General features: G+C 38.8%; 1 protein-coding gene across 7 annotated transcripts in view; it reads left to right on the top strand.

Moving 5' to 3' along the window:
- Positions 1-4,593: 4,593 nt before the first annotated feature.
- LCOR (ligand dependent nuclear receptor corepressor) overlaps positions 4,594-23,849 on the top strand; it is a 130,752-nt gene continuing 111,496 nt past the window's right edge. For 2 of the 7 annotated variants that reach the window (XM_057734417.1, XM_057734415.1), the window contains exons 1-2: positions 4,607-4,722; positions 5,758-5,831. The gene's annotated coding sequence lies outside the window, so the exon portion shown is untranslated. Of the gene's footprint in view, positions 4,723-5,320; positions 5,473-5,757; positions 5,832-23,849 lie in introns of those variants that run through there. The other 5 variants (XM_057734418.1, XM_057734419.1, XM_057734421.1 and 2 more) reach the window with 5 other exon arrangements.

The raw sequence follows: 23,849 nt of genomic DNA, 5'->3' as shown, positions 1-23,849 counted from the left end.
ACTGTTAATTTTGATGTAAAAATACTATATATTTATTATATATTAAAATATATAATCCTTTTGGGGGGGTCTGATTTACAAATTTATTCCCACAGCAAAGCTACAAAGATATTATTCTCCATGATCTCCCTCTTCCTATGCTAGAACCACAGTAATGCTAGAACCACTCTAGCAGAATGACTTTCTCCCTGTCACATGTCAGTATGTCTGGAAGCAGAGCTGAGATGGACTTTAGGATGCAAAATGTTTATTAAAGATTAGCACCTGTGACAGGGAAGGGAAGGAAGCAGAACTGGGCAGAGAAAGTAATTGAACTAAAATGCAGGTTGACAAAGCAACCCAGTGAAGCACTTTGGAACAAATACTATTAATCATCAGAGTGTCCTGCATCAGGGTGAAACGGCCAGACTTTTATAGCCCACTTGCCCTCAGCTGCCATATCCTGGCAGCTCTGGAAGGATGTAACTTTGGGCTGGAGAGTTTCCAGCAGCTGAGGCTGACCCTGAAGCAGCTGAGAGCTGGAGGCTGTGTAGTGACTGCCCTCCCTGCAGGTGCGCAGCAAGTTCTTCCTCACAGAAGGATCTAGGCTATACATCTCTATGTCTAACATACTCTTATTTCTTCTTCTTTTTAAAAATTAACATCATAATTATTCATAGATATTTATTTTTCTTTATAAATTTTGGAAGGTCTTTTTGCATTCCTTTTGAAATTTTAGTTGGAATAGCACAGAATGTATGCCATTCGATGTGGGGAGAATTGACATCCACTGGATAGTGGTGTACCAAGTAGATGACATTTGGGTGGAAGTGCTGGATTGGAATCGACTGCATGAGTAAAAACTCATGGTTTTTAAATATATTTAGTGATGAATTTAGAAAGACATAAATATACGCATATACATACATATATTTCCTAGCTCTGACAGGTGAAAGAACCTAGGTGCCACAATACCCCCATAGCAGTAAACACACTGAGAGCCCAGGTCTTGATTTCTGATTCCAGAGCTGAGGCAGGGAAAACACAAAATGAGCCTAGAACAACTAGTTGTACCAGAAAGTAAGGCAAGGTTTATAGAATGATGGGGATATGCTAACAGGACAAAAAGTAAGCTTGAAGGGACTCTCAATGGCCAAACCAGGGACAATTTGAGCATGAAAATAAATAAATATAGCAAAACATTACAACCTATTGAATGAGATAGGAGGCCAGGACTCCATATTGAAGTAAATAAGTAAATGAATGAATGAATGAATAGATAGATAGATAGATAGAAGGGAAAATTCTTCCTTACATTAGAATGTTAACTAGTAAATACAGAAGAAATGATGGCGTAAGAAAATCTCTATTTGATCATCATCATTGTGGTGAATGATTCAGGCAACAATTAATGGATGTTAAGGCTGGTGAGTGAGGTGAGGAACAGAATATTGGCATAATCTCAGAATATCGCCCTACAGAATATTTATCATGTACAAAGGAAATAATGTGATTTTATGGTGGAAAAGACCAATTGGCCAGATGAGCAAAGTTCTCATCATAGTGGTGTTAAGAGTTGACATCAAAAAAAAAAAGAGTTGACATCATGAGCCCTCAAGGAGATGCGAAGAAGAGCCCAGCCTCATTTCTGTGTTTTTTTTGTAAAAATGTATGGCCTGAGTCTAGTCATGAGGAACAGTAGGTGGACCCAGTTGAGGATCATCCTGTGGAATGAAAGGCCTATTCTTTTTAAAACTGTCAAGGCCATAAAAAACAAGGAAAGACAGAGAAATCGTCCAGATTCAAGGAGACTGAAAATACATGACAATTAAATTCAACTTAAGTTCCCAGATGATGTTTTGGGCCAGAAAATGAAAAAAGACATTGTTGGGACAGAGAGTGAAATTTTAATGGAGTTTGTGTTGTTATCAATGTTGATTTCCTGACTTGGAAGGTTATGTAATGGTTTTGAAGGAGTTCACCTATGTTTTGTGGAAACACACACTGGATGTTTAGGGCTGATAGGGTATCAAGTCTATAGATTTTTATAAGATTATTCATAAAAAGACTCAACCAAAACAATGAGACCATATATACAGATGCAAACAGAGTGAAAGCAGATGTGATAAGATATTAACAGTTAGGGAATCTAAGTGAGGAGGATATGGGAGTTCTTGCAATTTCTTTGTAATTTGAAATTATTTCAAAATACATATTCTTATTTATTTGGCCGTGCTGGATGGTTTGTGGGATCCTAGTTCTCCTACCAGGGATCCAACCTGTGTCCCAGCAGTGAAAGTGCTGAGTCCTAACCACTGGACTGCTAGGGAATTGCCATACATACTCATATTTAAAATAAACATAAAAACATATGTACACACAAACGTTTGTGCACAAATATTCATAGCAGCGTTATCTATAATACCCCAAAAGTGAAAACAATCAAAACATCCATCAACTGGAATGGACAGACAAAGCATTGTGTATTCATACAATGAAATATTATTTGGCAATAAAAAGGAAGTAGGTATTGATACATGCTACAACATGGATGAACCTTGAAAATACTGTGTTCAGTGAAAGCAACCAGTCACAAAAGACCACAAGTTGTGTGATTCCATTTATGTGAAATGTCTACAATAAGAAAATTCATAGAAACAGAAAGTATATTAGTTGTTGCCAGGATTTGAGGAGAGTGGGGGTGGAGGAGATGAGGAGTGACTATTACTTATTTGGGCTTCCAATTCTATACCTCAAATTAGAGAATCTATACCTCATTTTAGAGTTGATCTCTGAAGTCCTAGGATCCTCTTAATCTATATGCTGAGACTCTTAAAGAGATTGTGTTGAGGAAGTAATACCCTTGACTTGATGATTTCTGGAAAATATATTAATTATTAACTCATTTTAGAGTCTCATGTTGTTCATTTATTTGAAACTTTATGAAACACTTCCAAAACCATTGAAACTTGGTTAAAATCTACAAAAGACTCAAACACACCACCTAGCGGTGAAGACAGGAAGTTTCAAGTTGGTGATACAAGGTGTCTTGCCATCACACGTGCAGGACGGCAGTCCGCAGCAATCTTTTATCTTGTATTTGTCTTGTCCCTCATCACTCAGGATAGTTTCAAGTACACAGAGATGCAATACTTCCTGACTTAATAGTTTGTTCATGTTCATCTGACGTACTTTAAAGCCAATGAAATATTGTGGACTTCTAAGAAGTGTGGGAAAATCACTGGTTTTAAGATTTGAGCGGCTGAACGTGCCTTTCTATTCATACATCTCAAACCTCTCCTACCCAATAGGCCCACCCAGTCCATCTCTTTATGAATGGACACGCCACTCCACAAGCGCCTGATTCAGAGAACCAGGACCATAGCCTTTGAAAAGACAAAAATCAATACACCAATGGGATCCTTGATGTCAAGTATTTAACGACTTTGTCTTACCTACTACAGTAATTAAAATTAAGTCTTCACATTTAAATTTAAATATCTAAAAGCAGGAATGCGCCATCCTTAATCTTAAACCCCAGAGGGAGGGAAGAGATCAGAATCCTAGGGTACTGGGCCTATTGGTAAAGAGGGATCTATACTGTTTTTCCTTTTAGTTTTGCATTCCGCTCCCGCTCCCCCCGCCCTTTCTCCTTTCCCTTTCCGTTTCATTCTTTTTCTCTTTTCTCTTTTTCTCCCAAATAACAGTCAAGTAATTAAGATCAGCATCACGTTTAAATGGAACAGGTGATTTAATCCAGGTTTCCACCTGAAAATCCCCTTGGCCATCGAAAATATTTCTCTTCGAGTCCTTTCCTGAAATACTGAGCTATTTTCCAACACTGCTTTAATCATTGTTCTATAAGCCTTCTGTAGAAATATCATTCTCACTTCAGCACAAATTTTTGAAACCCCTTTCCACACAACACAGGAGGGGTTCTGAATATTCCAATGTTAGAATTTTGCCTAACAGAAATCTCCTAATTTTTAAATTTTATTTTAAAACGTTTGATTTCAATTTTTTACTGGCTCTACGAATACCGGCTGCCTTTCAATGACTTAATGAAATGTATCCTTCTCACCTCTGAAAACTTTAGGGCTCAGTGCCTCCACGGGCATCCAGGCATTTATTCTTATTTCTGCTTCTTAAACAGGCTCCTGGGACGAACAGTTTCGACCTAGAAGTTCAGAGAAGCAGTTACCACAGGACTTGCAACAGTTGGTGTCAGGCGATAGGCAGGTTGGAAGTGATAAATGGGGCTGGTTTAAGAAACAAAAAGCCTCGGGAAGGGAAACGAAGACAGCCGTGGCCTTGGGGGATAGCGCGGCGGCGGCGCGGGGCCGGAGGGGCCCAGCTCCGGCCGTGGGAAGGCGCCTTCCTGGGCGGCCAGAGGCGGCGGCGGCGGCGGCCAAGGACCGCGGAGATCGCCCGCCTGCGGGTCGCGCGGCACGGTGTGCGGGGCGGGCGCGCGCCCAAGCGGCCCTGGGGCCACGCCGGGGCCACCGCGAGGTGAAGCCGGCCCTGCCCCCGCGCCGCCCCCGGCGGGAGACGCGACGCCCAGGCCGCGGGTGCGTGCGCGGCCCCGGGCGACGCGGCTGGGCGTGCGCGGGGCCGCGGCGGAGGCAGGGCCGGGCGGGCGGCAGAAGATGGCGAGGGTGTGTAGGCGGCAGCAATGCTCCGTTGAGAGACGCGGCTTTCGGCAAGAACTGGACTCGTGGCGCCACAAGCTCATTCACTGTGTAGGTGAGACGCTCCCCCGGCTGCTTCCGGCTCTCGGGCCGCCCCGCCGCCGGCGGCCCGGGGCGAGGGAGGGAGCCGGGACAGGGCAATTGCCGCTCCGGCCCGCCCGCCCTCTTTGGCTTGGGCGTCCCCCTCCCCCACCCCCCGGAGTGCGGGCGCGCGCGACCTCCGGGCGGGCTCTCCCTGCTCGGGCCTGAGCGCGCGCGGGCGCGCGCCGGCAGCTCCCCTCCGCGCGCCCTCCCCGGGGCGGGCTCTCGGGCGGGAGCGCGTGCCCCTCCTCTCCTCGCTCCCTTCTTCTCTCCCTCCCTGCTCGGCGGCCCGGCGCCGCTGCTGGCTTGTTGTGGAGGCTCGCCCCGCGCTGCTGCCGCTGGAGCGGGCCGCCGGTCCTGCAGAGCCCCTACGCGGGGCTGGGGGCGTGCTGGGCCGCGGCTCGGCTCCCGGCTCCGCTCCGGCCGGCGCCGCTCCGGCCGGCGCCTTCCGCATCCCACGCCGCCCCTCCCCCACGCGCGGTGGCGGCGGCGCGCGCCCCAGTCCCCGCGTGCACGGCCGGCGGGCGGGCGGGCGGGCGCCCGGCGCTCGGGCGTGTGCGAGGCGTGAGGTGGAGTTGGGGGCGGAGGGAGCCGGAGCTGTCACAGGCCCCGGGTCCGCCTGACCGAGCCAAGTGGGGTGTCATGGCCGCGGGGGGCAGCGGCTGCACTTCCTCTGCGGGCGGCGGCGGCGGCAGCGGCCGGGGAGTTAATCCTCGACGCTCGGGTCGGTGTGTGTGTATTTGTGTTCGGTGTGTGCGCGGCGGGGGGAAGGGGGTGGGACCGGGTCCGACCGGGAAGCCGGAGCAGGGGTCGCGCTTGTCCCCTCCTGGGGGATTTTCCGGAGCCGCCGCCTTGCGGGGAGCGTCGTCCGCCGCCCGGACTCCGGGCCGCCTCGGGTGGCTTTTTCCCCGCGGGCAGGAGGGAGTATGGACGGGGTCGCCCCGGGAGGAGCCGGGCGGCCGAGCTGCGCCTCTCACACTGTGTGTTTTGTCTGTTTTTCTCTCCCAAGGTCCCGTTTCCCTCTGTGCGGCGGCCGGCGGGACCATAAGGGCTTAACTCATATATTTAACCCCCCTCCAAAAAGTAAGTGGCCCGTGTGGTGTCTCCGCTCCGCCCGCCGCCCCCTAGCCCCAGTCCGTCCTGTGTCTGACTCTCCTGTCCTCCAGCATTGTTATTTCCCCGTCTTTGCTTCGGTGCTGTTGATGTGTGGGGAAATGCTCTCTCGTCGTCCTGCGCCCCCCACGCCCAGTCCTCGGGGAGGCCCAGAATTCCACCCCCCACCCCACCGTGGGGAATAATCTTAGTCTTCCCAGCAGAATCTAGGAGATTGTATCCGTTCGCTTGGGCCCCTCATCCCCTCCTTCCCGACAGGGTTTCGTTGGAAGGAATTATGCAAATCCTGCTTTCTGGTGTCCATTCAGCGGCAATTTCATGCGGTGAGAAGTTCTCTTTGTTGTGCGAAGGGGAGAACAGACACTGATTTAATAGACATATCTGTTGGGGGGAAGGGTAGAGGGGGTGTGGAGAAGCTCAGTTTGGAAGAATTACAGCACTTGGTTAGCTCAGTGTCTTTGTGTTTGAGCTTTCTGGCTTGACAGGAGGGTATGCCCTTTACAATGTCCCATAAGGGATGTTTTCTATAATAGATTAAAAAACAAAACTAAAACTTTAAACAAGTGAAAAATAAGGTAACCTTCAGTTAGAGAATGTGAACCTTTCCATTTCTGCGGTGTTCCGTTATGAAAATGTGTATGAATTTTGTTAAGGATTTAGTCTGTAATATCAAAATTAATATAGGCAACAATGCTTTAAGGTATCTGATATCACTTTGGTTGTCCGCAGGTTAAAAGTACATTTTAAAACATATATTTGTGTAAATAATAAAGGTATTAGTCCTTTTTTTGGTGTAATTTGTGTAATTTGTCTTGTGGATATATTTTAAAATTTCCCTCCTGCCAATCCAAGCCCAGCTCTGCCCTCCAGGAATCAGCCTTTTGGTTATGTTATCATTTACTCTGGTCTGTCTCTGCTTGTTTTATTCTTTGAAACCTATCATACGTTTCCTAAAATGTTACATCAGCTTTAGCACTTTTTGAGTTATATATTACTTGTAACCATCATATGAGAGACCTTGTAAGGCGTGTAGAGGTTTTGAGAATCATGAAATTAATGAGTTTTCAGAATTGTGCGTTAAGGCAAAATCCTGAAATTGTTTTGAAGAATTTTCAATTCTTGTATTTGTTTTACTTTCTTAATGATTTTTTTTCAGTAGGGCTTTTTAGTTTTTAAAAGATTTTGAAATTGACAACTGTAACCCTGTAGATTTCTTAAATTACTATTGCTTTAGTTTAGATGACTGTTTATCTTACTCTGATTCTGTTTGCTTTGAATCCTTGCCTTTTGCCTTAGGCCCCCTTTTTATCAGTCATTGCTTAGTGTTAGTGGTTAGTTACTGCTGCTTGACAAGGTGTTTTTGTTTTTTTGTTTTTGGCGTTTTCGTTTTTGTTTGTTTACTATTAAAAACCTTCTGTATATATCCGAGTTGAATATCAAATTGTGGGTTCGCTTCTTGAGGGAGGATTTTAATCTGGTAATCAGTTTTCTTTAAAAGCATTCTTTTAACTCCAGATCTCCCCTTTCAATGTAGTAAAAAGTTCAGTAGGTTATTTAGAGTCCAGAGTGCAGATCAGCATTTTAATCTGAGCAGTAATATATAGTTGATAGTCTCCCAACTAAAATCAATTGGGTCTCATATTTTCTCTTTTATTGTATGTAATTTTGCTCTTTAGGAAGAGAGTTCCAAGTCAATAGTAGTGTTAACTTTCTATATATAAGAGGTGGCAATGATTCTTATTTATATACAATTCAAAAGGCAACTCTGTCACTAGCAAATGTAATAATTCCCCTTTTATTTTAATGGGATTTTGGTTCTGAACAGTTAACCTTCTATTTGATTCTCTTGACTGATTATCTTAATACTTTATGGTCATTTGGTTCCTAAGTGATATTTATAGCAGCCTTTGGATTAAAAGTGAATTCTCGCTCATTTCCAAAATCTAATACTCCCTTCTACTTTTTTTTTTTGGAGCGGGGTGAGGATCAGGACTGTGGAGGTGGAAGTAAAGGTGTTGGTGTTTCCATTATTAGGTTTTATTTGAATTGGAGGTTCAGACAGTGATTATGATCAAGATGGATATTTGGTAACCAGGTGATTATTGAGTCCTCTGGGACTCAAGATGATCTTCCATTCTGGGAAGATGGAGGTTCACTCTGCTGCCTAATATGATGTAACCTATTGCTTGGCTGCTCCTCATCCTTGCTATATTCTCGGAAAGCTCTTCCTAATGTAGGGAAAGTTGTGATGACTTTAGCTTAGCTCTAAGCTTGGCCGAAAAAGGATATAGCAGGATGAGTCTCTGGCTTAACAGTTATTTCAAATTGTCCTCATTCCCTCAAATATGCTTATAGCTTGGAGCAGTTCTAGGAAGCATCTGAATAATGCCATTTTTTTAGCCTTATGGGGTTACACAGGATGGCATGGAATTTCTTCCAGAGTGAGAATTAGGTATTCAATTTCTGTAGGGACTTGCCATTTCTGAGTACTTGCCTAATCGCTTAGCTACTTGTACTAGTGCTGTTTTTTAGGACTGAAAGGCAGTTAGGTAAGTACATACTTACTTTATTTAAATATTTATTGAGCATCTGTCTTGTATCAGGCACTGTGGGCAAGCAGAGATATTGGGGAAGCTGCCTTAAACTTCAAGAACTTTTAGTTCTTAGAAAAAATATAGTGTATTCAGTACAAGGCAGAATGTACCATATGATGGTGAAGCAAGTGCTGGGGGTGTTTAGAAGTGAAAGAAATCGCTTGAGATGATGAAGGAAGGCTTCATGAAGAAGGTGGTAGATTTTTGCTTCATTTTGATGAAAATGGAGAAGGCATTCCTATCATGTGAAACAAATAAGCAGAAGTACAAAAGGACAAGAACCAGTTGTCTGTTTAAACTGCAGTCCGTGATTCGTGTAAGGGATGTGTAGGTGATAGGTTTGCAGAAAGAGATTGTTGGATTTTCTAATGCAGGTTAAAAAGTGGAGTCTTTTTTGTTAGGCAGCTTGAGGTTTGCAACACACATCTCTCCTTAGCTCAGGGAAGGTATGTTTCCTTTATTTAAGGATTCCATTGTAAAACTCTAGAATAATGATGTTGGTTGTTTAAGTCACCTTGACAGACAGTATTGTCATCCACAGCAGCGTCTCTTCTAAGTAAGCTTATTTGGAGGCTGTATTTATTCCATGGCAGAAAACTTTTTTTTTGTTTTTAAAGTTGCCTAAAATCAGTGGCATATTCATTCTTTAAGTACGCTTAATTTTGGCAATTTTCATCCTTTAGAGGTTGGATTTGGTATTTGGAAACAGTAAAAGAATGTTTTCTACAACAAATAAAGGTATGTATCAAATGACATTGGGTTTTTTTTCCTGCTTTGCAGACTGTCTCTGAAAGCTCAGCAAAGGGGCTTGATTTGTTTTGATGTGCCTCTGAACTTCTCTCTTGATTCGTATTTCTTTTATGTCCGCCCATCTGCTGAATGGAATCTGGATATTGGGTAGATGTGAATAAACAAAGCTGTTATTTTTCTTAGTTTCAAGTTAAAGACTTACCATCACTGCCCTTCAAATTATCTTTTATTGACTGTCTCTTGTATGCAGGAAGTATCCCAAGTCCAGAGGTCCATACCCTGATTTTTTTCTTTTTTTAATTGAGATATAATTTACATACCATAAAATTCACCCTTTTAATATACAATTTAGTGGTTTTTAGTTTATTCACAAGGTTGTGCAAACATCACTATCTAATTCTTGAACACTTTCATACTGAAAAAAGAAACCCTATACCCATTAGAAGTCATTTCCCCTTTCACCTATGACTCAGTCCTTGGCAACCCCTAATCTACCTTCTGTTTCTGTGCATTTGCCTATTCTGGAAAATTCATATAAATGTAATATTATAATATATGACCTTTTGTGTCTGGCTTCTTAGCATGTTTTCAGAATTCATCCATGTAGTAGCATATATCAGCACTTTATTGCTTTTTATGGGTAAATAATGTTGCATTGTATGGACATACTATATTTTGTATATCCATTCATCAGTTGTCAGACATTTGAGTTGAAGTTTCCACTTTTTGCCTATTATGAATAAGCTGCTGTGAACATTAGCAGCATTATTTGTGTGGACATTTGTTTTCACTTTTGGGTATGTACTTCAGAGTGAAATTACTGGGTCATATAGTAACTTAATTTTGAGGAACTGCCAAACTATTTTCTAAAGTGGCTACAGTATTTTACATTCCCACCAGCAGTGTAGGAGAATTTCAGTGTTTCCACACCCTTGCCAACACTTGTTATTGTCTGTCTTTTTGGTCATAGCCCTCCTAGTGGGTAGGTATGATGTGGTATCTCGTGGTTTTGATTTGCATTTCCCTAAGGACCATTGATGTTGAGCATCTTTTCATGTGTTTGTTGGCCATTTGTATATTTCTGTGGAGAAATGTCTGTTCAGATCCCTAGCCCATTTTTAAGTTGAGTTATTTGTCTTTTTATTGTTGAGTTGTAAGGGTATATTCTGGATAGTAGACCCATATCGTTATATAAGTTGCAAACTTTTTTCTTATCCTACTTTCAGTTTGAGGGTAATTAGATCAGAAGATAATCCACAGCATACGTTGTGACAGGAATAATGGATATAGTAATGCAGTGATCAGAATGAACCAGAGTTACTCAGGAAAGGCTTCCTTAAACATCCTTTTCTATGAATTATTGAAGTTGTTTGATGGAGTTTTGTAATAACACAGGTATACTTTGCTATCCAAATCTTCTAAGCTTTTGCCTTTTTTTAGTGAGGGTTCATATTTCAAGTTCATGTAATGTGGTAAACCATGTTATTTGAATCTATTCTATGCCTGAGTTTTGAGTGGTACATAACCAGGGTCTGGGAGGAGGATATCTTTTCTCTATACAGACATTTTGTCTGTATCTGTTCTGCATCTAGTGTTCATGGTATTACCATCTTATATCTGCATAGTACATTTTATATTTTTTCAGAAAACTTTCACATTATTTTATTGTCTTTATTTAGAAATGTAAAGGGGATATGGGGATATATGTATAAATACAGCTGGTTCACTTTGTTGCACAGCAGAAACAGGCACAACAGTGTAAAGCAATTACACTCCAGTAAAGAGCTTAAAAAAAAAAAAATGTAGAAAACTAAAGATGAGTATTAAAAAACTTTGGTCAGTTGGGAAACATTGAGTAATAACGCTTGTTAAAGTAATAAGGGGATTTCCCTTAGCATAAATGCTTCCCTCTTATCCACAGAAATAATTTTATGATATTTCAGTGTTTGAAATAGTTACGTAACTTCTCAGGTAAAAGTGAAACACAGAACTGTACTTTTCCAGAAGCAGACCTTTTTATTTAATTTGTTTCAATTGCTGTATGAAATTACATAGTAGTTTTCTACCTCTATTAATGATGACACACATCAAGACTAACTTTTTGGGTTAGAAGGTGTGAACACCAGTATTATTTCCCATGAGAATTATTGGAAAAACTGTTTTATGATGAGCATTTTCATTCTTGTTAATATTAGATAGTCTCCGTTATTTGATCTCATGGTTAACTTATTTTTCATAAGATCTGAATCATTTTATTATCATTATTAATAAATGATTATTGTATATTTTTCTCTTATTAGTTGGCTTTTTAGAGATTTCCAGAGGATAAAGGTATGTTCTCCCTCTCCTAAACTCCCAGTATAAAGGGGAAGAAAAACTAATTTTAAAAGGATCTAGAGGTTGAATCTTGCTTGATAAAAGAAAATCCCACATCTGAAAATGCAAGTTAACTACAAAAAATGTATTTCATGTTACAACAGAATTCATCTCTGATTTATTATAAGAAACATGCTCCACTAGTACATTTAGAATTATTATTGGTTTATACAGATTTCAAAAATAAGTGTACCATATGTGTAGAGGAAGGAATTGTTGAATTTGTTAAATTGAGACATGCTTATGTTCAGTTTGATGCTTTCTTGTTTTTCACAAATTTTTTATCGTCCCCAATGCATGGGTATTATGAGCTTTTACCTGAATGCTCCCCTTCCTCTCAGTCAATGTAGGCATATTTTCTAAGTCATTTGTAGGTATTTTCCTCTACACCTACCCACAGGATATTCTCCTGTTCTCTTTTACCTGTCTTTCCATCTTTTAGGTACATGATTTATCAAAAGTAGAGGGGATGCTAGAACTTGTTTTCTTGTCCAACCATTTTAAAGGGAAAAGGAGTTTTTTAAAAAAAGAACTTTCATTTTGGAAAGCATCAAACATACACAAAAGTAGAATAGTATAGTGAACACCCAGCTACATCAACTGATGGCTGTTGTTCATTCTCACTAGATTATTTTGAAGCAGATCCAAGACATCATATTTAGTATTGAATCTTTTTGCAACCTTCTTATATAATATCATCTCCTCTCCCCACCTCCCATCTCCATCAGGTGGTTCATAAATTTAAAGAAGTAAGGTGTTTGCTAAATATGGAGAAGACAGGTTTTTGTTTTGTCTTAATGTTCTTTAAGAGCTACCGTATGTTAAATATTTATTATATGCCAGACAAGAGTCCTTTGATGTTAACATCTATTTTACAGGTGGAAAAAGTGAAATTTGGAAAGATTAAGGATTTCATTTATGTTCACTCAACTAAAGAGTGGTAGACCTGGGTTGGGAATTCAAACGTCTGTGTTATAAAACATTAAAGTGTACGCCTTCTTTTAGGCTTTCTTATTTGGTTCTACCAGGTTGCCCTCTCTTTCCTTGTTTTCCCACTGCTGATGGCTTACTCAGTCTATGTTACATTAAAGAATTCTACTTATAATCTTATAAATGATAATTCTTTCAATACCTGGCCTAGAATGTCTTGTCCTTTTCTCTTTAATGTTATGGTCCAGTTTGTGTATCCTTTTTCTTCTCAAATTTTTAGTTTTGTCAGAGCTAAATAGGTTTGAGTTGAATGCTTCCACTGGCTTAGTTTTCCTTCATATGTTGCTAGACTGGCTTTTCTTCCCCATTGGCCGAGATCTGAACATAGGCTTATTAGAAAGAGGAGAGATAGCAAAGGATGTCCAGTTGATCATGGGCCTTAAGCTTGGTGCGCCTTCCACGTGGACCAGCTTTGATCACAGGGCGCTTTGAAGTTTCTAACAAAAGCCTTATAGTAACAGTGTGTAGGTACCGGGCCTTTCCTTCTGTTCATATCCTTCCCAGAGACCTCAGCTGTGGACAGAGGGGTGAACAGGGTAAAACAGATTGAGGTCAAGATTCAGGATTCCTGGATTTTAGTCAAATGCTTTTTTAGTTCTAACCTTTTGTGACTTCAGTTTGGCTCTTGGCTATAAATGTTTCAAGGTGTGTAATGGAACGGGAGTAGTGTATAATTGCTGAGAAGGGGAAGGAGCAATTTGGCAGATTTTTTAAATGATACGCTATTTTGGTAATTCAGGCATCACCAGTTTTAGACTAATGCTATATCACTAGATACAAGAAGACAGGACAAAGGCAAATGGGAGAAATTCCCATCAAAATAAAATGGGAAGCTCCTTGCCTTCACTAAGAATAAAAAGTGAGAGGAACATAAATGTTTGTGAATGTGTGCCTGTGTTGAAATGTGGCTTTTTCATTGCATGATTAATGATATAAATACTTACTAATCTTGTCATATGTGTTAGGTTATGTGAATTTTCATTCAGCTAGTAAGGAAGCTGACAAAGTTTATCTTGTATAAATGGGCATTGATTTAACTTAGCTGATCACAATAAAATGATACTCTAATTATGGGTGGGCTAAGAAGTCCATAAATCTTTGAGAATAGTTATTGAAAAAAACATTTAAGCTGGTCATTTTTCTGTGAGTGTTTAATGTAATTAATACAGCTTTTTTAAAAATGATTTAGTTAATATATCCCCTACATTCAGCAATCAGTGTGTTAAAAAAAGTTGTTTTAAAGTAACTGGTTTTATTTAATTTTTTTATTTTTTATAAATTTATTTATTTATTTATTTATTGGCTGTGTTGGGTCTTCATTGCTGCACACGGGCTTTCTCTAGTTGCAACAAGTGGGGGCTACTCTTCATTGTGGTGCACGGGCTCCTCATTGTGGTGGCTTCTCTTGTTGCGGAGCATGGGCTCTAGGTGCATGGGCTTCAGTAGTTGTGGCAAATGGGCTCAATAGTTGTGGCTCATGGGCTCTAGAGTACAGGCTCAATAGTTGTGGCACGTGGGCTTTGTTGCTCCGCGGCATGTGGGATCTTCCTGGGGCAGGGATCGAACCTGTGTCCCCTGCATTAGCAGGCGTATTCTTAACCACTGCACCACCTAGCACGTCCCAGTGTGTTAAAATTTTGCTTACTGTTTACTTATTGGAAACTTAGCAGTTATCTTTAGCAATATTTTTATAATACTATGTTAGATACCCTATCTAGATCCGATTTTTGTTCTGGGAAGAGAATACATCAAGATAAAAATAATGAAATAATATGGATTAATTTCTAACAATTTTTTGAGAGGTACTAGAATTTTGCTGTATGATTTTTTCAAAAGAAAAGCAGGTATGATTAAAGTGATAAGGTCGTGTTCCATGTGAGACTTGTACAACCAATATTTACTTGTATGTATATCTATTTTCTATGCATAGCTTTTTACTATGTAGTATTTACTAAAATAGATTTTGGCATGTTAAAATAAATAGACATATACAGAGAGTCAAATCCATATAGTCTCTTGATAACCTTTTCAAGACCCATGTCTTATGGCTACCAGCGTACATACAATCTTATCTAAAAGATAACATTCCCTGTGGCCCCTTTCTCCTTAGGCAAAGAACTTCCATTTAATTTTTATATAGCATATCCAAATCAAAGATTGTTTTATTTTATTGGTGATAGGCAAAGGTAAATTCATAAATGGAGTAAAGATAGAGAAAATAAACTAGAATTTTCCACATTAAGTGAGAAAACTTTAGGTAGGAATTATCAGAAGCTGTAAATGTATTTGGGACTTAATTTTTCTAAGAATAAGTAGGCCACATAAGTGATAGTCCAACCTGAATGAGTTGTTTTGGTCAAGACTATTAGACTATTAACAAGGTTGAATTATCCACAGATTTTGATCTTCTGAAAGCAAGAAATATAGATTAATGAGGAAGAGTATTCTCATATAATTACATAGATGACATTGTGGCTTATTTTTCATCTATGTAACCAGAGATGAAACCAGAGATGTTGATGACCCAGACAATTTTTGTCTTTTTTTTCCTTTTCCTGAGGACTTAAACTTTATTTTGAAAAAAGTGGACAGTTCATTATTGTTAAGTGATTAATAAATATTTATGTATTTATGATACTACTTGATAGGAATTATTTCTTAAAGCTATATGAAGATGTCTAGGTAAAATACCATTAGAAATTACTGTACCTAAGTCAGCCAATCCACATTTTGTCAGATACTCTTTAGCAGGTAGTCCAGAGGAAATCAACTGATTTGAGGAATATGAGTATATATCCAGTTATAAGCAGAAAAGAAGGTAAAGAATAAAGGCTATATTAAGAAACAGGAAGGCTCTGTTGTCAGGTCATGCTGCTGCTAGGGTCTAGTTTCTGTGACTCAAGAACAGAAGCATAAGCAATGATAGTAATGATATTTTTGCTGTCGTATATAACTGGATTATGAAATAAGCAGCACACTTTAAAACTTGTTGCTGAAAGGATACTTGCTCTCAGGTGGCAGGAGCTTCAGATGTTTGGTACAGTAATGTAGTCTAGGATTCTGCCTAGAATATTCTTTCAGGAATGAGTAACTTGCTTTTGCATGATGTAGCATTTCATTCATCTTTCTTCCCTACTCTACATATCTCCATTTTTCTTTATACCCATTTCTTTTTCTTTCTTTTTGTGCGTGTAACGCAAGTTGGTATATGTTTGGAATACATCAAATGAGAAGTAAGCTGAATTAATTTAAAAGATAAATATGTATATATTTTAGGGGAAGCAGACATCTTCAGAAGCCCGTGGAGATAAGAATGACTTCAGAAGTAGAAAAATGGTGGTCATAGTTGAAAGAATAAAATTAACTAGACAGAGATAGGTGATGAAATATATTCAGTAAACTTTTTTTAAAGTGAATATTTTTGGCTCTATTTGCATCATTGTTAATTAAGTTCATAAAAGTTTTATTTTGATATAATGCAAATAGTTTTGTCTCTTCTGTGGCTTTTGTGTATTTATGAATTTTAAAAAACTTGAGGTGCAACCTTTCTTGAAGTTAAGCATTAGTTCTTTTTTTTTTGAAGAAATTATTTTTATTTTTTAACTTTTTTTTTAATTGCATGAAAGATTCTTTTTAAAAAAATTTTTATTGGCGTGTAGTTGCTTTACAATGTTGCATTAGTTTCTACTGTATAGCAAAGTGAATCAGCTATACATATACAGATATCCCCTGGTTTTTGAATTTCCTTCCCATTTAGGTTGCCACAGAGCATTGAGTAGAGTTCCTTGTGCTATCCAGTAGGCTATCATTAGTTATCTATTTTATACATAGTATCAATAGTGTATATATGTCAGTCCCAGTCTCCCAAGTCATCCCACTGCCTCCTCAATGAAAGATTCTTTAAATTCTTTAGTGCTTCATAATTTTCAAAAGTTTCACACACAATTTCATATAGTCCCATAATAACCTTTTTTTTAAATCCCTTACTCCTATATTGCCCCTTTGCTCTCCCCACTGGTTTGTTCTCTTTATCTGTGAGACTGCTTCTTTTTTGTTTTATTCACTAGTTTGTTGTATTTTTTAGATTTCACATGTAAGTGATATCATATGGTATTTGTCTTTCTCTGATTTATTTCACTTAGCATAATGCTCTCCAAGTCCATCCATGCTACAAAATGGCAAAATTGTATTCTTTTTTATGACTAATATTCCATTGTAGATATATGCATCTTCTTTATCCATTCATCTGTTGATGGACTCTCTTTTTTTAATGCCAGGTTGTATGAAGAATATTTGAACTTATAGAGAAGACAATTAATGTTAAAAAATAATTTTAGGGCTTCCTAGGTGGCGCAGTGGTTAAGAATCCGCCTGCCAATGCAGAGGTCACGGGTTCGATCCCAGCTCCAGGAAGATCCCACATGCCACGGAGCAACTAAGCCCGTGTGCTAAAAAAAAAAAAATAATAATAATAATTTTAGACATGAATTTAAGTGCATTTCAAATATTAACCGCAGGACTTCCTAGGTGGTGCAGTGGTAAAGAATCCGCCTGCCAATGCAGGGGACATGGGTTCAAGCCCTGCCCTGGGAAGATTCCACGTGCCACGGAGCAACTAAGCCTGTGCGCCACAACTATTGAGCCTGCGCTTTAGAGCCCGTGAGCCACAACTGCTGAGCCCATGTGCCGCAACTGTTGAAGCCCACGCACCTAGGGCCCGTGCTCCACAAGAGAAGCCACTATAGTGAGGAGCCTGCGCACCACAATGGAGAGTAGCCCCCGCTCGCAGCAACTAGAGAAAGCCCATGTGCAGCAACGAAGACCCAACATAGCCAATAAATAAATAAAATAAATACATTTAATTAAAAAAAAATTAACCACAGCCAGCTAACCCTTTAAAGATTGTCTCTTGATAGGATGGAATAGGTGATTAAATGTACTCTACATTCAGAAGTTTAATTCCTCTCATTAGTTCTCCAACTGTTAACCACGTTCAGGGGCCCATTTTGGAAACACTAGCATATTTAAACAATAATAAAAGGTGGCTTTGAGGCAGGCAGACCTGGGTACAAATTTATCCTCACACATGTATCAGCTATGGGACGTAGAAAGAACTGATTTCAGTTTATTCCTATAGTAAATACTGTGTAGGAGGGTTGTGAGAATTGAGAAAGAGGCAAAGAACTTTGTCTTTGCTTAATAAATAATAGATAAAAAAAACTGTTGAAGCTGATCTATAGCATTTGCTCTTCAGATATACTCTTAAAATAACACAATTTAATTTCTTTTAAATATTTTTTGTAATGTAGAACAAAGATTGTTCTCTCTGGATTTTAAGTTGCACTGTGTTTGGTCTATCCAAAACTTTTACATATTTACAACTTCTCTGTAATGGTTTGGGTGATGACGTTTATATATCATTATTACATTTATTGGTATATTTTATAGGATAGAATAGCAAAAAATACTCAATTTTTGTTTTTTGCCAACTAAGAGAACTACTGCATGTTTTTTCTCAGGTTAAAAAGAAATAATAGGTTTTCTTAGGTTAAAAAATAGTTGGATCTTGGGCAATGGAATGGAGTGGGGAAAGCCATGACTACAGCTGTATGATTTTAAACAAATAACATCACTTAATCTCTCTGCATCTTGGTTTCCTTATTTGTAAAATGAGAAGGTCTTGGAGAGCCTGATTACAAAGTTTTGAGGAAAATTACTATGTTGATTTTCACTCTTCAATAGTTTGGGGATGGTTGAGGTGAAATCCCCTAGGAAATAGAATATTCATATTGTATATAACAAGGCAAGAGAGCTAAACTAAATAATGTGCTCAAATATGTTTGTCTTGTAAAATGCTCATGAGAATAGACTGCTCATCTTTAAGTACAAAGCAGGATGTGTAAGGAATGGGCAACAGCTCCTCAAACTCATGCAAAATACGTAACTAACTTTTCTCACTAAGAATATTAGCTAAAGACTCACAAGGTGAGAGAAACTTAGTCTCATTTAGCTAATAATAGTTACATCTGCATTTCATATAAAATGGTGTAACTACATTGTCTTTTGTTTATTCAATTTATATTTGTAAAGAATTCACCCATCTGCTCCCCCCCCCCCCCCCCAACCACAGTCACCAATCTGTCTGTGAGATTGGTTTGTATGTTTGCTTGGTTGCTTCCTTGTTTGTTTATTTCACATCTAACATCATATGGCATTTGTCTTCTTTCTCTGACTTATTTCATTTAGCATAATGCCATCAAAGTCCATCCATGTTATCACAAATGGCAAGATTTCGCTCTTTTTTATGGCTAAATAATATCCCATTTTGTATGTGTATGTACACACACACAATTTTTTTATCCATTCATGCATTAGTGAAAACTCAGATTCTTTCCATATCTTGGGTATTGTAAGTAATGCTGCAGTGAATGCAGGTGCATACATCCCCCCCGCCCCCCCCCCCCCCCATTTGGCTGCACTGCATTGCTTGTGGGATCTTAGTTCTCTGACCAGGGATCACATGTGGGCCTTCAGCAGTGAAAATGTGGCGTCCTAACCACTGGACTGCCAGGGAATTCCCCACATACATCTTTCTGAATTACCACTTTTATTTTCTTTGGGATATACCCAGCAGTGGAATTGCAGGGTCATATGTTAACTCTCTTTTTAATTTTTTGGAGAACCTTCATACTGTTTTCCACAGTGGCTGTACCAATTTACATTGTCACCAGTAGTGCAGAAGGGTTCTTTTGTTTTGTCTTATTTTTTTAACATCCTCAACAACAATTGTTATTTCTTGTGGTTTTGCTGATAGCCCCTCTAACAAATGTGAGGTGATAGCTTATTGTGATTTTGATTTGCATTTCCCTGATGCTTAATGGTGTAGTGCATCTTTTCATGTCCTGCTGGCCATCTGTAATGTCTTGTTTGGAAAAATGTATTCCCATCTTCTGCCCACTCTTTAATCAAATTGTGGGGTTTCTTTTTTTGTTTGTTTGTTTTTGCTGTTGAGTTGTATGAATTCTTTGTGTATTTTGGATATTAGCCCCTTATCAAATACATGATTTGCAAATATTTTCTCCCAGCTGTTGATCTGTGTGTGTTTTTATACCAATACCACACTGTTTTAATTGTTATAGCTTTGTAATGTAATTAGAAATAAGGAAATGTGATGCCTCCAGCCTTGTTCTCCTTTCTCAAGATTGCTTTGGTTCTTTGGGGTCTTTTATGGTTCCATACAAATTTTAGGATTGTTTGTTTTATGTCTGTGAAAAATGGTATTGGAACTTTTAAAAGGATTGCATTGAATCTGTATATTGCCAACTTCTCTTTCTTAGAGCTTATCATTTGTGTATAGAAACACAACAGATTTTTGTGTATTGATTTTGTATCTTACAACTTTACTGAATTTGTTTATTCTAACAGTCTTTTCTTGGAGTCTTTAGGGTTTTCAGTAGTGTGTAATCTGCAAGTGGTGACAGTTTTACTTCTCCTCCTCCAGTTTGGATGCCTTTTATTTCTTTTTCTTGCCTAATTGCTCTAACCAGGGCTTCCAATACTATATTGAGTGAAAGTGGTGACAGTGGTATCCTTGTCTTGTTCCTGATCTTAGAAGCTTTCATCTTTTCACTGTTAGGTATGATGTTACCTGTGGGCTTGTCGTATATGGCCTCTGTTATGTTGAAGTACATTCTCTCTGTACCTGCTTTGTTGGGTTTTAATCATACATGGATGTTGAATTTTGTCAAATGCTTTTTGTGCATTTGTTGAGATGATCATATGATTTTTATCCTTCATTTTGTTAATGTGGTGTATCACATTGACTGGTGGATGATAAACCATCTTTGTATCTCTTGAAAAAATCCCACTTGATCATGGTGTATGTATTTTTTTTTTAAGAACTTTTATTGAGTTACAGTTAACAGACAATAAACAGCATATATTTAGAGTGTACAATTTGGTATCCCAATCTCCCAATTCATTCCCCCCCAACCCTCCCTGCTTTCCCCACTTGATGTCCATATGTTTGTTCTCTACATCTGTGTCTCTGTTTCTGCCTTGCACACTGGTTGATTTGTACCATTTTTCTATATTCCACATATATGTGTTAATATATAATATTTGTTTTTCTCTTTCTGACTCACTTCACTCTGTATGACAGTCTCTAGGTCCATCCATGTCTCTACTAATGTCCCAGTTTCATTGCTTTTTACAGATGAGTAATATTCCATTGTGTATATGTACCACATCTTTTTTATCCATTCATCTGTTGATGGACATTTAGGTTGCTTCCATGTCCTGGCTATTGTAAATAGTGCTGCAATGAACTTTGGAGTGCGTGTGTCTTTTTGAATGATGGTATTCTCTGGGTATATGCCCAGCAGTGGGATTGCTGGGTCATACGGTAACTCTAGTTTTGCAAGGAACCTCCAATGGTGTATGTATTTTTACATATTGTTGTCTTTTAATGTATTGTTGAATTCATGCTGACATTTTGTTGAGGATATTTGCATCTTTGTTCATCAGGGATATTGGCCTGTAGTTTCTTTTCTTGTGTAATTTTTTTTCTGGTTTTGGTATCAGAATAATGCTGGCCTTGTAAAGATGAGTTTGGAAGAGTTCCCTCCTCTCCTGCTTTTGGGAAGAATTTGAGAAGGATTTTTATTATTATTTGAATGTTTGATAGAATTCACTAGTGAAGCTGTCTGGTCCTGAACTTTTGTATTTTGGGAGGTTTTTTGTTTTTCTGGGTTTTTTTTTTTTATTACTGATTCAGTTTCCTTATAGTAATAGGTCTGTGCAGATTTTATTTTTCATCATGATTTCAGTCTGGGTAGGTTACATGTTTCTTGGGATTTATCCATTTTTTATAGGTTGTGCAGTTTGTCAGCGTATAATTGTTCATAGCAGTCTCTTTGCTCTGTATTTCTGTGGTATTGGTTGTAATATCTCCTTTTTCATTTCTGATTTTATTTAAGCCCTCTCTTTTGTCTTGGTGTGGCTAGATAGAGGTTTGTCAGTTTTGTTTACCTTTTCAGAGATACAGCTGTTGATTTCATTCATCTTTTCTATTGTCTTTTTAGTCTGTAATTCATTTATTTCTGCTGTAATTTTTATTTCCTTTCTTCTGCTTACTTTGAGCTTTGTTTGTTCTTTTCTAGTTCCTCGCATGCCAAGTTGGGTGTTTGAGAATTTTTTTTTGTTTTTCGAGATAGGCATTTATTGCTATGAACTTCCCTTTTAGAACTGCTTTTGCAGCTAATTATCATAATCTTAGTGTTTCTTTTTTTGTCTTTTAACCTTCCTAATAGCTTTATAAGTGATTAATCCACTACCATTTCTATATATATTTACCTTTTCAGTGAGATTCATTTTTTCATGTGTGTTCTTGTTACTAATTAGCACCCTTTCTTTTCAGCTTAAAGAAGTCTCTAACATTTCTTGTAGGGCCAGTTTAGTGGTGATGAAAAATTTAGCTTTTGCTTGTCTGGAAAATTCTTCATCTCTCCTTCACTCTGAATGATAACTTTTCTGGGTAGAGTATGATTAGCTGGAAGGTTTTTTCTTTCAGTGCTTTGAATATATTGTTCCACTCTCTTCTGGCTTGCAAAGTTTCTGCTGAAAAAGCTGCTGATAGGCTTATAGGGGTTTCCTTATATGTAACAAGTTGTTTTTCTCTTGCTGCTTTTAATATTCTCTTTTGGCGTTTTAATTATGTGTCTTGGTGTGGGTCTTTTTGGACTCCTGTTACTTGGAACTCTCTGCCCTTTCTGGATCTGGATGTCTGTTTCCTTCCCTGGTTTAGGAAAGTTTTCAGCCATTATTTCTTCAAATAAGATTTCTGTCCCATCTCTCTTCTTTTTCTGGGAGCTGTATAATGTGAATGTTAGTCCATTTGATGATGTTCCATAAATTCTTTAAGCTATTTTCAGTTTTTTTCATTCTTTTTCCTTTTTTGTTACTCTGATTGGGTGACTTCCACTGACATGTCTGAGTTGACTGATCTTTTATTCTGCTTCATTCAGTCTGCTGTTGAACTCTTCTAGTGTATTTTTCAGTTCAGTTATTGTGTTTTTCAGCTCTGTGACTTCTGTTTGGTACTTTCTTATATTTTCCATGTTTTTATTGAAGTTCTCACTGTGTTCATCCATTCTTCTCACCAGTTCAGCAAGCATCTTTATGACCATTACTTTCAATGTTTTATCAGGTAAATTATATATCTGTTTCATTAAAGTGTTTTTCTGAGATTTTAGCTTGTTTTATCATGTAGTCAACTCTGGATTGCTTAGGCAGCATGGCTGGATTTCATGTCTGGGGATGAGCTGGCTGATCTAGGTTGACATAAATTGGGATGACTGCAGTAGCTAGACTCTGTTCCACCTTTCTCAACCTTTAGTAGGCTACCTTGGGTCTGTTATGGCACGGCAGAAGTATATAAAGCAAGCAGAAATAACGAAGCACTTTTTCAAGCCTCTGGTTGTGTAATGTCTGCTGGTATCTCATTGGCTAAAATGAATCACATGATTGAGCCCAGAGTGATGGTAGGAGGGTATTATAAAATTACATAGCAAAGGGCCTGGATATATGAAGGGATGAAGAATTGAAGCCATTTGTAATCTACCTTTGGAAACATCAGTTTCATTTCTTCATGTAAGTATTCATGACAGTAGGTATTCATCAGGCACACAGTATATGCTTAATATGTCACATTTAATCAGTATAGTCAACCTGCAAAGAGTTTGATAGCTTTTTTTTTTTTTATTTAACTGTGAAGAACAGAGAATTAGAATGATTAAATAATAAATGTGATGGAACTGATGTTTTGAATCTGGGAGTGTCTGACTTCAGAGCCTGTAGGCTTTTACATAATTGTAATCATGTAAATTACATTTTTAGTTTTCCCCCTAGGTTTTTTTCTCCTTTATTTTGGGGAATAAGGATGTGTGTGTTTTATCATGTATTCTGTACTGCATATCTTGTTTTTGTCCTCCTAGAGTCTTTTCCCTTCTCTTTTGGTAGCAGTACCTTGGCTTTCCTTTAGGGAGCCACTTTTCCTAACATTCTTGAGTTCAGTGTGGTTTGGATGAGGCTGACTCACTTCTGTGACTTATGCCTGGCCATTGGTCACAGTGAGTGAGTGGTTCAGGAATCAGCCTTGAGACTGGCTGGTGGCGTTCTTGGGAAAGATCTTTTCTTTTTTTTCTAGAGTAGCTAAGCTACTACTAGTCTATGAACAGGAAGCAGCTACCACGTGGGGAGAGCCTGCCTGTGAGTGAAG

Source organism: Hippopotamus amphibius, chromosome 5 (assembly GCF_030028045.1).
Source record: "Hippopotamus amphibius kiboko isolate mHipAmp2 chromosome 5, mHipAmp2.hap2, whole genome shotgun sequence".
In the NCBI taxonomy this organism is placed as follows: Eukaryota; Metazoa; Chordata; class Mammalia; order Artiodactyla; family Hippopotamidae; genus Hippopotamus; species Hippopotamus amphibius.
Note: the sequence above shows the minus strand (reverse complement) of the source record. Positions and strands in the feature narration are given on the sequence as shown.